This window comes from Bufo bufo, chromosome 4 (assembly GCF_905171765.1).
Source record: "Bufo bufo chromosome 4, aBufBuf1.1, whole genome shotgun sequence".
NCBI lineage: Eukaryota > Metazoa > Chordata > Amphibia > Anura > Bufonidae > Bufo > Bufo bufo.
Window position 1 is genome coordinate 241,354 of NC_053392.1, and position 15,841 is coordinate 257,194.

A 15,841-nucleotide genomic window follows, 5' to 3' on the forward strand; every position below is an offset into this window, starting at 1 on the left:
ATGAAAACATCCAGGGAGGAAATTTTAGAATCCTTACCTTTATTAAAGTTGGCAGCGTCTTTTATGGCAGATGCCTCTACAGAATCAATTCGGTTCGCAGCAAAGAATGACGCACTCACAAATACGGCAAGACGAGCCCTCTGGCTCAAATCCTGGACAGGGGACATTGCCTCTAAGAATAAACTCTGTGCAATCCCCTTTACTGGAGCATATCTTTTTGGTCAGGTCCTCGACTCCATTCTGGAAAGTGCAGCTGATAAAAAGAAGAGATTCCCAGAGGAAAAAGTAAAGAAGCCGCAGCCCTTTCGTAAACCCTCAAAACAGTTTACAACCTCAGAGAGGGGGAAAGGTAAAACAGGTAGATGGAGCTACCCCAAAGGAGGAAGAGGTAGGGGTTTCCTCTTCAACCCAAACTCTAGCTCAAGCAAACAATGACATCAGGCCAGTTGGGGGCAGACTCCGTTTATTCTGGGAATCCTGGACTCGGGTCACCCAGAATCAGTGGATCCTCAACACCATCCGGGAGGGAGTGAAAATAGAATTTCGCGGTCCTCCCCCGCAAAGATTTCTCATTACAAAATTCCAATCAGTGGATCAACAAAATCAATTGTGTCTGGACTTACAGAAGCTAATAAAACTGAATGCTATAGTTCAGGTCCCAGAGGATCAGAGATGCTTGGGACATTATTCAAGGCTCTTTCTAATAAAGAAACCAGATGGAACCTTCAGGACGATTATCAACCTGAAAACCCTGAGCAAGTCATTAGTTTACCACAGATTCAAGATGGAATCCATAAAATCATCAATCCCACTAATTTCGGTAGGGGATCTCTTATGTACCATGGACTTGAAGGATGCCTACTATCACATCCCAATTCATCCACTATACCAAAAATATCTCAGGTTTGCAATCATCCAGAAGGGGACAGTTCTTCACTACCAGTTCCAGTGTCTTCCATTTGGAATATCCTCAGCACCTCGCATCTTCACAAAAGTTATCACAGAGGTCGTGGCATACCTAAGGCAGCAACAAATAAGAGTCTAGAAAGCAGTATCCAACAGACCATAGCCCTTTTCAAGGATCTGGGCTGGATAATAAATTACACCAAATCGGACCTAGTACCAGGAAACAGTTTCTAGGAGTTCTCTTAGACTCAGAGAGACAATATTCCTTCATTCCAAGGACAAAACAAGGAAAGATAAGGAAAAAGATAGAAACCTTTTAGAAAAGAAGGGTCCATACACTGAGAGAGGCTATGCAGGTTCTGGGCCTAATGACATCATTTATCTCGGTGATTCCGTGGGCTCAGTTCCATTCCAGGATCTTACAGATCGCAATCCTGGAGATATGGGACAGGGATCATCATTCCTTAAACTCAGAGATAGTGCTTTCAAAGCAAAGTCTAAGTTCTCTATCCTGGTGGACCAACCCAAAAAATTTAAGGAAAGGGGTTGCCTGGAATCCTTCACCGTCCATAGTCATTACCACGGATGCAAGCCAGTGGGGTTGGGGAGCCCATCTGAAAGATCATTACTTTTAGGGCAGATGGTCCAACCTGGACAGCCACAGATCCTCGAACTACAGAGAGCTGAAGGTGGTATGGGAGACTCTGAAGAAGGCAGAGCACAGTCTCTCCAACCACCATATCTGAATCCTGTCGGACAATGTAACAACTTTTTGTTACCTAAAACATCAGGGGGGGAACCAGAAACCCTCATCTACAGGCCTTGTCAAACCAAATATTTTGCTGGAAAGAGAAGGAAGTTCTCTCAATATCGGCAGTTCACCTAAGAGGAGCAGAAAACTCTGCTGCAGACTTCCTAAGCAGACACAGTCTCGACGCAGGCGAATGGTCCCTAAACCGGGAAGTATTTCTACAGATCTGCCACCAGTGGGGGTTCCGACAAGTAGACCTATTTGCGTCAAGGAAGAACACCCAGTTGAATTATTTTTTCTCTCTGAATCCGAGAAACAATCCGCTAGGGGTAGACTCCTTATCCCAGGACTGGGACATGGACCTGGCGTACGCCTTTACTCCATTTCCCTTGATCCCATTGGTCCTGAAGAAACTAAAAACTTGCTCAATGACCCTTTATTCTTATAGCTCCTGCCTGTCTGAAGAGAGCCTGGTTCCCGCTGTTGAAGGAATTGCTCTTAAGGGATCCAATAACTCTTCCAGAAAGGAAGGACCTTCTCGTACAGGGGCCCCTGGAACATCCGAACCTCGAGAAGCTGAGGTTAACAGCCTGGATCCTGAAAGGCAGATCCTAAAAAGGAAGGGCCTGTCTGATAAGGTAATTTCTAACTTACAACAAAGCCGCAAGCCCGTAACCTCGGCCATATATTTAAAAATATGGAAGAAATTTACATCATGGCTATCAGATTCACATCCAGGGGTCTCAGTCGCGTCTATAGGCTGCATTCTGGACTTTTTACAGACGGGGTTCGATTTGGGCCTAAAACCCAGTACTCCTAAGGTCCAGATTTCTGCGTTGAGTTGTTTTCTAGACACCCCTCTAGCAGACCACAGGTGGATTAGGAGATTTGTTAAATCCATTTCCAGGATGTACCTCCTTGGGACTTAAATATAGTCTTAGAAGGTCTTTGTAGTTCTCCCTTTGAACCAATAGAGCAGTTATCAGATAAGTTGCGTTCTTTTAAGACAGTCTTTCTCCTAGCGATAACCACAGCACGCAGAATAGGAGAAATTCAAGCCCTCTCCATCAGGGAACCATTCTTAAAGATTTTGAATGATCGAGTCATATTAAAATTAGAACCATCCTTTTTACCAAAAGTGGTATCTCCATTCCATAAAAATCAGGAAATAATTCTTCCCTCCTTTTGTGCCTCCCCCAAAAATGCGCAGGAAGAAAAATTTCACTGTTTGGACGTAAGAAGATCAATGGTGGATGCTGGCTATGTGGGGGGCTACCAAATAAACAGACAGACAAACATATAGAAAAGGTGCCCTATGTATACAGCCCTGTTGATGTGGTAACACATCAAGAGGTACAAGGTGCACCAAAAAATCTAAAAACACCCAAAGAATTAGTGTGATAATTACAACGGTAATTTGAAAAATCCAGACGCGTTTCCCCCACGGTGTGGGATCATCAGGGGGTGAATGAGGATAGATAAATAGGTAAATAATGAAAACAGAATTTGATAGTTAGATTTCGGAGAGCAGGTATATAATCTGAACTCCGTAGAACGGGTGTGGAGCACCGTTATTGATACCACGGTGTTGTTACATACCATATTGGACCCAGCAGTATTATTTAGAGGAGACTTTATCAACTGTCCGAGACTTTATCAACTGTAGGTCAAAAGGTGTTGTGTACTTATGCCAATGCCCATGCCCCATGGACTATGTCGGGAAAACCGTGAGAGAGTTAAGAAGGAGGATACTTGAGCACGTAAATGATGTGATCAAGAAGGAGGTAACACCAGTAGCCACCCATGTTAATGATCTGCATGGCGGTGATCCTACGTCCCTCCAATTCACTGTCTTGGAGTTGGTACCTCCCTCCCCTCGCGGGGATGATTGGGACAGGAGGATCCTACAGAAGGAGATCAAATGGATCCATAGATTCCGGTCCCAGTCCCCCCGCGGCCTTAATGAGAGACTAACATTTTCGTGTTTTCTCTGACGTTTTAGGCTGGGGTTAAGTTCCCTCCCCCTTTTCCCTGACCCCTTTCTCTCCGGTCCGTTCACATATCTGTTTCTAAATTAACCCCCCTTCCCCCCACATCTTCCTATTATTAACCATCATTCTCTGTGGTTGACCATCTGGCCCATGTGCGGGATATCCCTGCCCTTCTTACCCCTCCTCCCTTTCCCTCTTCCCCCTTCCCTTAGTCCCGTCAGCGTGTGAGGCCATCAGGAATGCAATGCCCCCCTAACTTAGCCTGGGTGCGCGAAGCACCCTAATGTTTAACTATCTCAAAAAATGGACATGAACTGGTTCATTTTGCATTAGTATGCCCCCTTCTTATCATGAAGGGTCAGCATGTATCAGTGAACCTGACGCTCTCCTCTCTATTACTAGCCCCCTCTCCCCCCCCCTCTCTATGATCTCCCTCCCATCTGGCCTACACACAGGTACTCCTATTGTACCTCCCATATAAAAATTGCTTCTGCCCCATGAGAGGACAATGCTGCCGTTCTGTTTCGGTGATAAACTTTCTCTTTTTAGTCGACAACGCCCACTCGTCGATAAACCTGCCTTCTGCTTCAGGGATGGAGCGCATACGATAAGGGACCGGAAGTGCGGTGCGGTCCAACGGCCGGATACACGTCACGGCATGTGACAGATAGGATTCACTAACCGGAAGTAGGCGTTCTACGGAGTTCAGATTATATACCTGCTCTCCGAAATCTAACTATCAAATTCTGTTTTCATTATTTACCTATTTATCTATCCTCATTCACCCCCTGATGATCCCACACCGTGGGGGAAACGCGTCGGGGTTTTTCAAATTACCATTGTAATTATCACACTAATTCTTTGGGTGTTTTTAGATTTTTTGGTGCACCTTGTACCTCTTGATGTGTTACCACATCAACAGGGCTGTATACATAGGGCACCTTTTCTATATGTTTGTCTGTCTGTTTATTTGGTAGCCCCCCACATAGCCAGTATCCACCACCTGTCACGTATAGAGGGAACAGTAGGAGGTGGTAGTCTAGGCTCGAGAACAGGGAGTCCCCACCATCAGGGGGCGTCCCTGGGCTGAGGTGTAGCTTGGGGTATCAGCGTAGGGATAGATTCCCCACCCATTATCAGCTTACCCAGCCATTGGAGGTTCTACCTTAAACAGTTTAGTGGAGTATGTCATATGTGTTTGATCTTTAACCACCTCCGGACCGCCTAACGCAGGATCGCGTTCCGGAGGTGGCAGCGCTGCGCACAGTCACGCATATACGCGTCATCTCGCGAGACGCGAGATTTCCTGTGAACGCACGCAGGCGCGCGCGCTCACAGGATCGGAAGGTAAGCGAGTGGATCTCCAGCCTGCCAGCGGCGATCGTTCGCTGGCAGGCTGGAGATGTGTTTTTTTTAACCCCTAACAGGTATATTAGACGCTGTTTTGATAACAGCGTCTAATATACCTGCTACCTGGTCCTCTGGTGGTCCCCTTTGTTTGGATCGACCACCAGAGGACACAGGTAGCTCAGTAAAGTAGCACCAAGCACCACTACACTACACTACACCCCCCCCCCCATCACTTATTAACCCCTTATTAGCCCCTGATCACCCCTAATCACCCCTGATCACCCCATATAGACTCCCTGATCACCCCCCTGTCATTGATTACCCCCCTGTCATTGATCAACCCCCTGTAAAGCTCCATTCAGACGTCCGCATGATTTTTACGGATCCACTGATAGATGGATCGGATCCGCAAAACGCATCCGGACTTCTGAATGAAGCCTTACAGGGGCATGATCAATGACTGTGGTGATCACCCCATATAGACTCCCTGATCACCCCCCTGTCATTGATTACCCCCCTGTCATTGATTACCCCCCTGTAAAGCTCCATTCAGATGTCCGCATGATTTTTACGGATGCACTGATACATGGATCGGATCCGCAAAACGCATCCGGTCGTCTGAATGAAGCCTTACAGGGGCATGATCAATGACTGTGGTGATCACCCCCCTGTCATTGATTACCCCCCTGTAAAGCTCCATTCAGATGTCCGCATGATTTTTACGGATGCACTGATAGATGGATCGGATCCGCAAAACGCATCCGGACGTCTGAATGAAGCCTTACAGGGGCATGATCAATGACTGTGGTGATCACCCCCCTGTCATTGATTACCCCCCTGTAAAGCTCCATTCAGATGTCCGCATGATTTTTACGGATGCACTGATACATGGATCGGATCCGCAAAACGCATCCGGTCGTCTGAATGAAGCCTTACAGGGGCATGATCAATGACTGTGGTGATCACCCCCCTGTCATTGATTACCCCCCTGTAAAGCTCCATTCAGATGTCCGCATGATTTTTACGGATGCACTGATAGATGGATCCGATCCGCAAAACGCATCCGGACGTCTGAATGAAGCCTTACAGGGGCATGATCAATGACTGTGGTGATCACCCCATATAGACTCCCTGATCACCCCCCTGTCATTGATCACCCCCCCTGTCATTGATTACCCCCCTGTCATTGATTACCCCCCTGTAAAGCTCCATTCAGATGTCCGCATGATTTTTACGGATGCACTGATAGATGGATCGGATCCGCAAAACGCATCCGGACGTCTGAATGAAGCCTTACAGGGGCATGATCAATGACTGTGGTGATCACCCCATATAGACTCCCTGATCACCCCCCTGTCATTGATCACCCCCCTGTCATTGATTACCCCCCTGTAAAGCTCCATTCAGATGTCCGCATGATTTTTACGGATGCACTGATAGATGGATCGGATCCGCAAAACGCATCCGGACGTCTGAATGAAGCCTTACACGGGCGTGATCAATGACTGTGGTTATCACCCCATATAGACTCCCTGATCACCCCCCTGTCATTGATCACCCCCCTGTCATTGATCACCCCCCTGTCATTGATCACCCCCCTGTCATTGATCACCCCCTGTAAGGCTCCATTCAGATATTTTTTTGGCCCAAGTTAGCAGAATTTTTTTTTTTTTTTCTTACAAAGTCTCATATTCCACTAACTTGTGTCAAAAAATAAAATCTCACATGAACTCACCATACCCCTCACGGAATCCAAATGCGTAAAATTTTTTAGACATTTATATTCCAGACTTCTTCTCACGCTTTAGGGCCCCTAGAATGCCAGGGCAGTATAAATACCCCACATGTGACCCCATTTCGGAAAGAAGACACCCCCAGGTATTCCGTGAGGGGCATATTGAGTCCATGAAAGATTGAAATTTTTGTCCCAAGTTAGCGGAACGGGAGACTTTGTGAGAAAAAAATTAAAAATATCAATTTCCGCTAACTTGTGCCAAAAAAAAAAAATTTCTATGAACTCGCCATGCCCCTCATTGAATACCTTGGGGTGTCTTCTTTCCAAAATGGGGTCACATGTGGGGTATTTATACTGCCCTGGCATTCTAGGGGCCCCAAAGCGTGAGAAGAAGTCTGGTATCCAAATGTCTAAAAATGCCCTCCTAAAAGGGATTTGGGCACCTTTGCGCATCTAGGCTGCAAAAAAGTGTCACACATCTGGTATCGCCGTACTCAGGAGAAGTTGGGGAATGTGTTTTGGGGTGTCATTTTACATATACCCATGCTGGGTGAGAGAAATATCTTGGTCAAATGCCAACTTTGTATAAAAAAATGGGAAAAGTTGTCTTTTGCCAAGATATTTCTCTCACCCAGCATGGGTATATGTAAAATGACACCCCAAAACACATTCCCCAACTTCTCCTGAATACGGCGATACCACATGTGTGACACTTTTTTGCAGCCTAGGTGGGCAAAGGGGCCCATATTCCAAAGAGCACCTTTAGGATTTCACAGGTCATTTACCTACTTACCACACATTAGGGCCCCTGGAAAATGCCAGGGCAGTATAACTACCCCACAAGTGACCCCATTTTGGAAAGAAGACACCCCAAGGTATTCCGTGAGGGGCATGGCGAGTTCCTAGAATTTTTTATTTTTTGTCACAAGTTAGTGAAAAATGCTTATTTTTTTTTTTTTTTTTTTTTTTTTCATACAAAGTCTCATATTCCACTAACTTGTGACAAAAAATAAAAACTTCCATGAACTCACTTTGCCCATCAGCGAATACCTTGGGGTCTCTTCTTTCCAAAATGGGGTCACTTGTGGGGTAGTTATACTGCCCTGGCATTCTAAGGGCCCAAATGTGTGGTAAGGAGTTTGAAATCAAATTCTGTAAAAAATGACCTGTGAAATCCGAAAGGTGCTCTTTTGAATATGGGCCCCTTTGCCCACCTCGGCTGCAAAAAAGTGTCACACATCTGGTATCTCCGTACTCAGGAGAAGGTGGGGAATGTGTTTTGGGGTGTCATTTTACATATACCCATGCTGGGTGAGAGAAATATCTTGGCAAAAGACAACTTTTCCCATTTTTTTATACAAAGTTGGCATTTGACCAAGATATTTATCTCACCCAGCATGGGTATATGTAAAAAGACACCCCAAAACACATTCCCCAACTTCTCCTGAATACAGAGATACCAGATGTGTGACACTTTTTTGCAGCCTAGGTGGGCAAAGGGGCCCACATTCCAAAGAGCACCTTTCGGATTTCACAGGTCATTTACCTACTTACCACACATTTGGGCCCCTAGAATGCCAGGGCAGTATAACTACCCCACAAGTGACCCCATTTTGGAAAGAAGAGACCCCAAGGTATTCGCTGATGGGCATAGTGAGTTCATGGAAGTTTTTATTTTTTGTCACAAGTTTGTGGAATATGAGACTTTGTATGAAAAAAAAAAAAAAAAAAAAAAAAATCATCATTTTCCACTAACTTGTGACAAAAAATAAAAAATTCTAGGAACTCGCCATGCCCCTCACGGAATACCTTGGGGTGTCTTCTTTCCAAAATGGGGTCACTTGTGGGGTAGTTATACTGCCCTGGTATTCTAGGGGCCCAAATGTGTGGTAAGGAGTTTGAAATCAAATTCAGGAAAAAATGAGGAGTGAAATCCGAAAGGTGCTCTTTGGAATATGGGCCCCTTTGCCCACCTAGGCTGCAAAAAAGTGTCACACATCTGGTATCCCCGTACTCAGGAGAAGTTGAGGAATGTGTTTTGGGGTGTCTTTTTACATATACCCATGCTGGGTGAGATAAATATCTTGGTCAAATGCCAACTTTGTATAAAAAAATGGGAAAAGTTGTCTTTTGCCAAGATATTTCTCTCACCCAGCATGGGTATATGTAAAATGACACCCCAAAACACATTCCCCAACTTCTCCTGAATACGGAGATACCAGATGTGTGACACTTTTTTGCAGCCTAGGTGGGCAAAGGGGCCCATATTCCAAAGAGCACCTTTCGGATTTCACAGGTCATTTTTTACAGAATTTGATTTCAAACTCCTTACCACACATTTGGGCCCCTAGAATGCCAGGGCAGTATAACTACCCCACAAGTGACCCCATTTTGGAAAGAAGAGACCCCAAGGTATTCGCTGATGGGCATAGTGAGTTCATAGAAGTTTTTATTTTTTGTCACAAGTTAGTGGAATATGAGACTTTGTAAGGAAAAAAAAAAAAAAAAAAAAAATCATCATTTTCCGCTAACTTGTGACAAAAAATAAAAAGTTCTATGAACTCACTATGCCCATCAGCGAATACCTTAGGGTGTGTACTTTCAGAAATGGGGTCATTTGTGGGGTGTTTGTACTGTCTGGGCATTGTAGAACCTGAGGAAACATGACAGGTGCTCAGAAAGTCAGAGCTGCTTCAAAAAGCGGAAATTCACATTTTTGTACCATAGTTTGTAAACGCTATAACTTTTACCCAAACCATTTTTTTTTTACCCAAACATTTTTTTTTTATCAAAGACATGTAGAACTATAAATTTAGAGCAAAATTTCTATATGGATGTCGTTTTTTTTGCAAAATTTTACAACTGAAAGTGAAAAATGTCATTTTTTTGCAAAAAAATCGTTAAATTTCGATTAATAACAAAAAAAGTAAAAATGTCAGCAGCAATGAAATACCACCAAATGAAAGCTCTATTAGTGAGAAGAAAAGGAGGTAAAATTCATTTGGGTGGTAAGTTGCATGACCGAGCAATAAACGGTGAAAGTAGTGTAGGTCAGAAGTGTAAAAAGTGGCCTGGTCTTTCAGGGTGTTTAAGCACTGGGGGCTGAGGTGGTTAATAAAAGTACCTATTTTTTTATAAGGTTTAATTCTATTGCTGGATTAAGTTGTTATTTAATTTTTTACCCATTATAATCTTTCATCTTATAATTGCTGGACTACAGTAAGAAGATCAATACTGGCCTACTTACAGAGATCACCGTCTTGGAGAAGATCACAGAACCTCTTTATTTTGTTTGGAGGAAAGAACAGATGCAACAAGGCCTCAAAACAGACTTTAGCCCGTTGGATCAGAGACACGGTTCGCGAGGCTTATATACTGAAAGGACTTACTTGCCCTTTATCCATAAGAGCCCACTCCACCAGAGCTGTGGCGACTTCGTGGGCAGAAAAAGCGGAGGCTTCAGTGGAACAAATTTGCAGGGCCGCTACATGGTCCAGTTTTTCTACCTTTGTTAAACATTATAGACTGGATTCTCTTGCCAACCAGGACCTGGTGTTTGGTCGTAAGGTCCTTCAGGCAGTGGTCCCCCCCTAATTATTAAGCTGGTAGTTCTCCAGTGGGTGCTGTCATGGAGGGACGTCCTGGAAACTAAGATTTAGTCTTACCGGTAAACAGTTTTCCAGGAGTCCGACATGACGGCACCCGTTAATACCCCCCCCCCCCCCCCTTCCTTTCCTGTTATAGCCGGGATCCATATGTATAAAATTTCCAATGTGAGATTAACATGGAAGTTCAAATGAAAACTTTGGATCCTATCTGGTGTAGCAATGTGGAAAAACACTGATGGGAGGGGTGGGGAGGGGCCTTTTAACCTCTCACGCTTCCTGTCCCTACAGAGATCCAATAGGAAATCCTCCAGTGGGTGCTGTCATGTCGGACTCCTGGAAAACCGTTTACCGGTAAGACTAAATCTTAGTTTTTGTCACCTTACATCACAAAAAGTGTAATACCAAGCGATCAAAATGTCATATGTACCCCAAAATAATACCAATCAAACCATCATCTCATCCCGCAAAAATTAGCCCCTACATAAGACAATTACCCAAAAAATAAAAAAGATATGGCTTTCAGAAAATGGAGACATAAAAACATGATCATTTCTTTCAAAAACGCTTTTATTGTGTAAAATCAAAATAAATATAAAACAATACACAAATTAGGTATCGCCGCATCTGTAACAACCTGCTCGATAAAAAAAATATCGCATGATTTACCCTGTTAGGTGAAAAAATCTATTTTTTGTTACATTGCATCATACAAAAGTGTAATAACAAACAATCAAAAAGTAGTATGTACCACAAAATAGTACTAATCAAACCATCACCTCATGCTACAAAAACTGAGCTCCTAATCACCTGAAAAATAATAAAAATATGGCTTTCAGAAAAAGAAGACTCAAAAACATGATTTTTTAAAAATGCTTTATTATGTAAAACTAAAACAAAATAAAAATAAAAGTACACATATTTGATATCGTTGCTTCCGTAACAGCCAGCTCTATAAAAATAACACATGATCTACCCCGTCAGGTGAACACCGTAAAAAAAATAAAAACTGCCATTTTTTTGTTACCCTGCCTCACAAAAAGCGGAATATAGAGCGATCAAAAATCATATGTACCCCAAAATAATACCAATAAAACTGACACCTTATCCCATAGTTTCCAAAATGGGGACACTTTTTGGGAGTTTCTACTCTAGGGATGCATCAGGGGGCTTCAAATGTGACATGGCAACTTAAAATTATCCCAGTGAAATCTGCCCTCTAAAAAACATATGGTGCTCCTTCCCTTCTGCGCCCTGCCGTGTGCCCGTGCAGCGGTTTACCGCCACATGTGGGGTGTTTCTGTAAGCTGCAGAATCGGGTTAATAAATATTGAGTTTTCTTTGGCTGTTAACCCTTGATGTGTTACAGAAAAAAGTGGATTAAAATGGAAATCTGCCAAAGAAAGTGAAATTTAAAAATGTAATCTTTTCCTCTAATTCTTGTGGAACACCTAAAGGGTTAACAAAGTTTGTAAAATCAGTTTTGAATACCTTGAGGGGTCTAGTTTCTACAATGGGGCCATTTATGGGTGGTTTCTATTATGTAAGCCCCACAAAGTGACTTCATGACAGAACTGGTTCTTCAAAAGTGGGTTTTTGAAAATTTTCTTAAAATTTCAAAAATTTGCTTCTAAGGCTACTTTCACACCTGCGTTAGGTGTGGATCCGTCTGGTATCTGCACAGACGGATCCGCACCTATAATGCAAACGCTTAGATCCGTTCAGAACGGATCCGTTTGCATTACCATGAACAAAAAAAAATAAAAAAAATTTTTGTTCATGATAATGCAAACGGATCCGTTTTGACTTTACATTGAAAGTCAATGGGGGACGGATCCGTTTGAAAATTGAGCCATATTGTGTCAACTTCAAACGGATCCGTCCCCATTGACTTACATTGTAAGTCTGGACGGATCCGTTTGCCTCCGCGCGGCCAGGCAGACACCCGAACGCTGCAAGCTGCGTTCAGGGGTCCGCCTGCTGAGCGGAGCGGAGGACAAACGGTGCCAGACTGAGGCATTCTGAGCGGATCCGCATCCACTCAGAATGCATTAGGGCTGGACGGATCCGTTCGGGGCCGCTTGTGAGAGCCTTCAAACGGAACTCACAAGCGGAGCCCCGAACGCTAGTGTGAAAGTAGCCTAAAATTCTAAGCGTTTATAAGATCCAAAAAAATAAAATATTTACGAAATGATGCAAACATGAAAGTGGATATATGGGAAATGTAAAGTAATATTTTATGATTATCACTCTGCCTAAAGCAGAGAAATAAAAATTTTGAAAATGGTGACTTTTTACAAATTTTATGTGAATTTTGGATTTTTTTTAAAATAAAGGAAAATTATATTGACAAAAATGTTCCACTATCATGAAGCACAATGTGTCACAAGAAAACATCTCAGAATGGCTTGGATAAGTAAAAGCGTTTTAAAGTTATTACCACATAAAGTGACACGTCAGATTTCCAAAAAAACAGCCTGGTCCTTAAGGTGTTAAAGGAGGATACGATAATTAGAGAATTTATCCCCAATATACCAAGATTTGTGTATCGAAAAGCAAAAAATATAGGAAATATGGTGGCATCGATGAGTAACTGCGTAGCTACAAATATCAATGGTGTAAAAAAAAATACGCAGATAAAGAAAAAGTGTGTATGTTGTAGAAAGTCACGAAATAATAAAAAATATGCCAGAGAATAGGGATGGATCACACAGGCAGAATATCGGGGAACATATTACACGTTACAGCCAGGGGTGTATGCAGTAACATGGCCGCAAAAAAGACAACTAAAGAGAAGATGGGAGAAAGTCTGAGGGATGTCCACCATCACGGCGTTACGAAGAGATTTCTGTATGTTCCACCTTCTATGGGTTAGAAATGGTGAAAGTGGAGGTGATTACATCAAAAGTATGCCCAGAACTGGTGGATTTTTAACCTGAACACACTGGCTCCAGCCGGCTGAAATATCGAAATAGAACGGTTTGCTTTTAAATAGTGGGCCTGAGAGGGTTAAAGGGTTTCTACCATCAGATTTTGTGATATGTAGCTGACTGACACTAGCGATGTGCTAGTGTCAGCAGTACATAACGGTGTTCTTTTTATATTTCTGTCTGCGGCCGTTAAGCTAAAAAACGTACTTTTATCAATATGCTAATGAGCCTCTAGGTGCTATGTGGGCGTCTATTCAGCACCTAGAGGCTCTGTCTACTGACCATTTCTGCCGCCCATGTCGACCGTCTAGCCCGCCCCGCTCCACTTGACTGGTGCACGATTTTCCTGCATCTCAGTCTAAATCCCGTGCCTGCGCCGTCCGCTTCTGTATTCAGCGCAGGTGCAGTGAGGAAGCCGGCGCCAGGAGCGCGTCCGACAGTCACTGCGTCTGCGCCGAATACAGAAGCGGACGGCCAAATACAGAAGCAGGTGGCGAAGGCGCAGGATTTAGACTGTGATCCAGGGAAATCGGACGTCAGTCAAGAGGAGCGGGGCGGGCTAGACAGTCGACATGGGCGGCATAAATGGTGAGTAGACGGAGCCTCTAGGTGCTGAATCGACGCCCACATAGCACCTAGAGCAGCGGTGGGGAACCATTTTGCTGCCAAGGGCCATTTGGATATTTGTAACATCATTCGGGGGCCATACAAAATTCTCAATAAAAATTTTTTACTGCTGTATTTGGTCAAACATATAATTGACTTAGGGATAAGTTACAGAAATTGCACTTCAATTAAAATAATCTAGAGGGCTGTATTTTTGCAGCACAAAATAGCGCCTGCACTATATATATACAGTATATTACATACAATACAGGCGCCATATTGACCACACATAGCAGTCTAATTTTTAAGTTCAGAATGTTACTTATTTGACATTAATGGCAGGAAGCTAAACCCAGGGGGTCCAGAGAGGGGTTCACCCAGCTTTCACTCTCCCTGCCTCTTTCTTCGCAACTGTCCCTGCCTTTGTCCCTTTCTCAGCAAAATATCTGCCCCCACCTCCATCAGCCTGAAATCAGCCTCCTATCAGACCCCCCAGGCCTACATCAGCCTCAGATCAGCCCCCATCAGACCCCCCAGGGTCAGATCAGCCCCTATAAGACCCCCCAGCCTCAGATCAGACCTTCATAATACCCTCCCTAGCCTCAGATCAGCCCCCATCAGACCCTCCCCAGCCTCAGATCAGCCCCCATCAGCCCCCCTAGTCTCAGATCAGACCCCTATCAAACCCCAGCCTCAGATCAGACACCCCCAGCCTCAGATCAGACCCTCCCAAGCCTCAGATCAGACCCCCATCAGACCCTCCCCACCCTCCTTTAGCCTCAGATCAGCCCCAATCAGACATCAGATCAGATACTGTACACTGCGTGCAGAATTATTAGGCAAATGAGTATTTTGACCACATCATCCTCTTTATGCATGTTGTCTTACTCCAAGCTGTATAGGCTCGAAAGCCTACTACCAATTAAGCATATTAGGTGATGTGCATCTCTGTAATGAGAAGGGGTGTGGTCTAATGACATCAACACCCTATATTAGGTGTGCATAATTATTAGGCAACTTCCTTTCCTTTGGCAAAATGGGTCAAAAGAAGGACTTGACAGGCTCAGAAAAGTCAAAAATAGTGAGATATCTTGCAGAGGGATGCAGCACTCTTAAAATTGCAAAGCTTCTGAAGCGTGATCATCGAACAATCAAGCGTTTCATTCAAAATAGTCAACAGGGTCGCAAGAAGCGTGTGGAAAAACCAAGGCGCAAAATAACTGCCCATGAACTGAGAAAAGTCAAGCGTGCAGCTGCCAAGATGCCACTTGCCACCAGTTTGGCCATATTTCAGAGCTGCAACATCACTGGAGTGCCCAAAAGCACAAGGTGTGCAATACTCAGAGACATGGCCAAGGTAAGAAAGGCTGAAAGACGACCACCACTGTACAAGACACACAAGCTGAAACGTCAAGACTGGGCCAAGAAATATCTCAAGACTGATTTTTCTAAGGTTTTCTGGACTGATGAAATGAGAGTGAGTCTTGATGGGCCAGATGGATGGGCCCGTGGCTGGATTGGTAAAGGGCAGAGAGCTCCAGTCCGACTCAGACGCCAGCAAGGTGGAGGTGGAGTACTGGTTTGGGCTGGTATCATCAAAGATGAGCTTGTGGGGCCTTTTCGGGTTGAGGATGGAGTCAAGCTCAACTCCCAGTCCTACTGCCAGTTTCTGGAAGACACCTTCTTCAAGCAGTGGTACAGGAAGAAGTCTGCATCCTTCAAGAAAAACATGATTTTCATGCAGGACAATGCTCCATCACACGCGTCCAAGTACTCCACAGCGTGGCTGGCAAGAAAGGGTATAAAAGAAGAAAATCTAAGGACATGGCCTCCTTGTTCACCTGATCTGAACCCCATTGAGAACCTGTGGTCCATCATCAAATGTGAGATTTACAAGGAGGGAAAACAGTACACCTCTCTGAACAGTGTCTGGGAGGCTGTGGTTGCTGCTGCACGCAATGTTGATG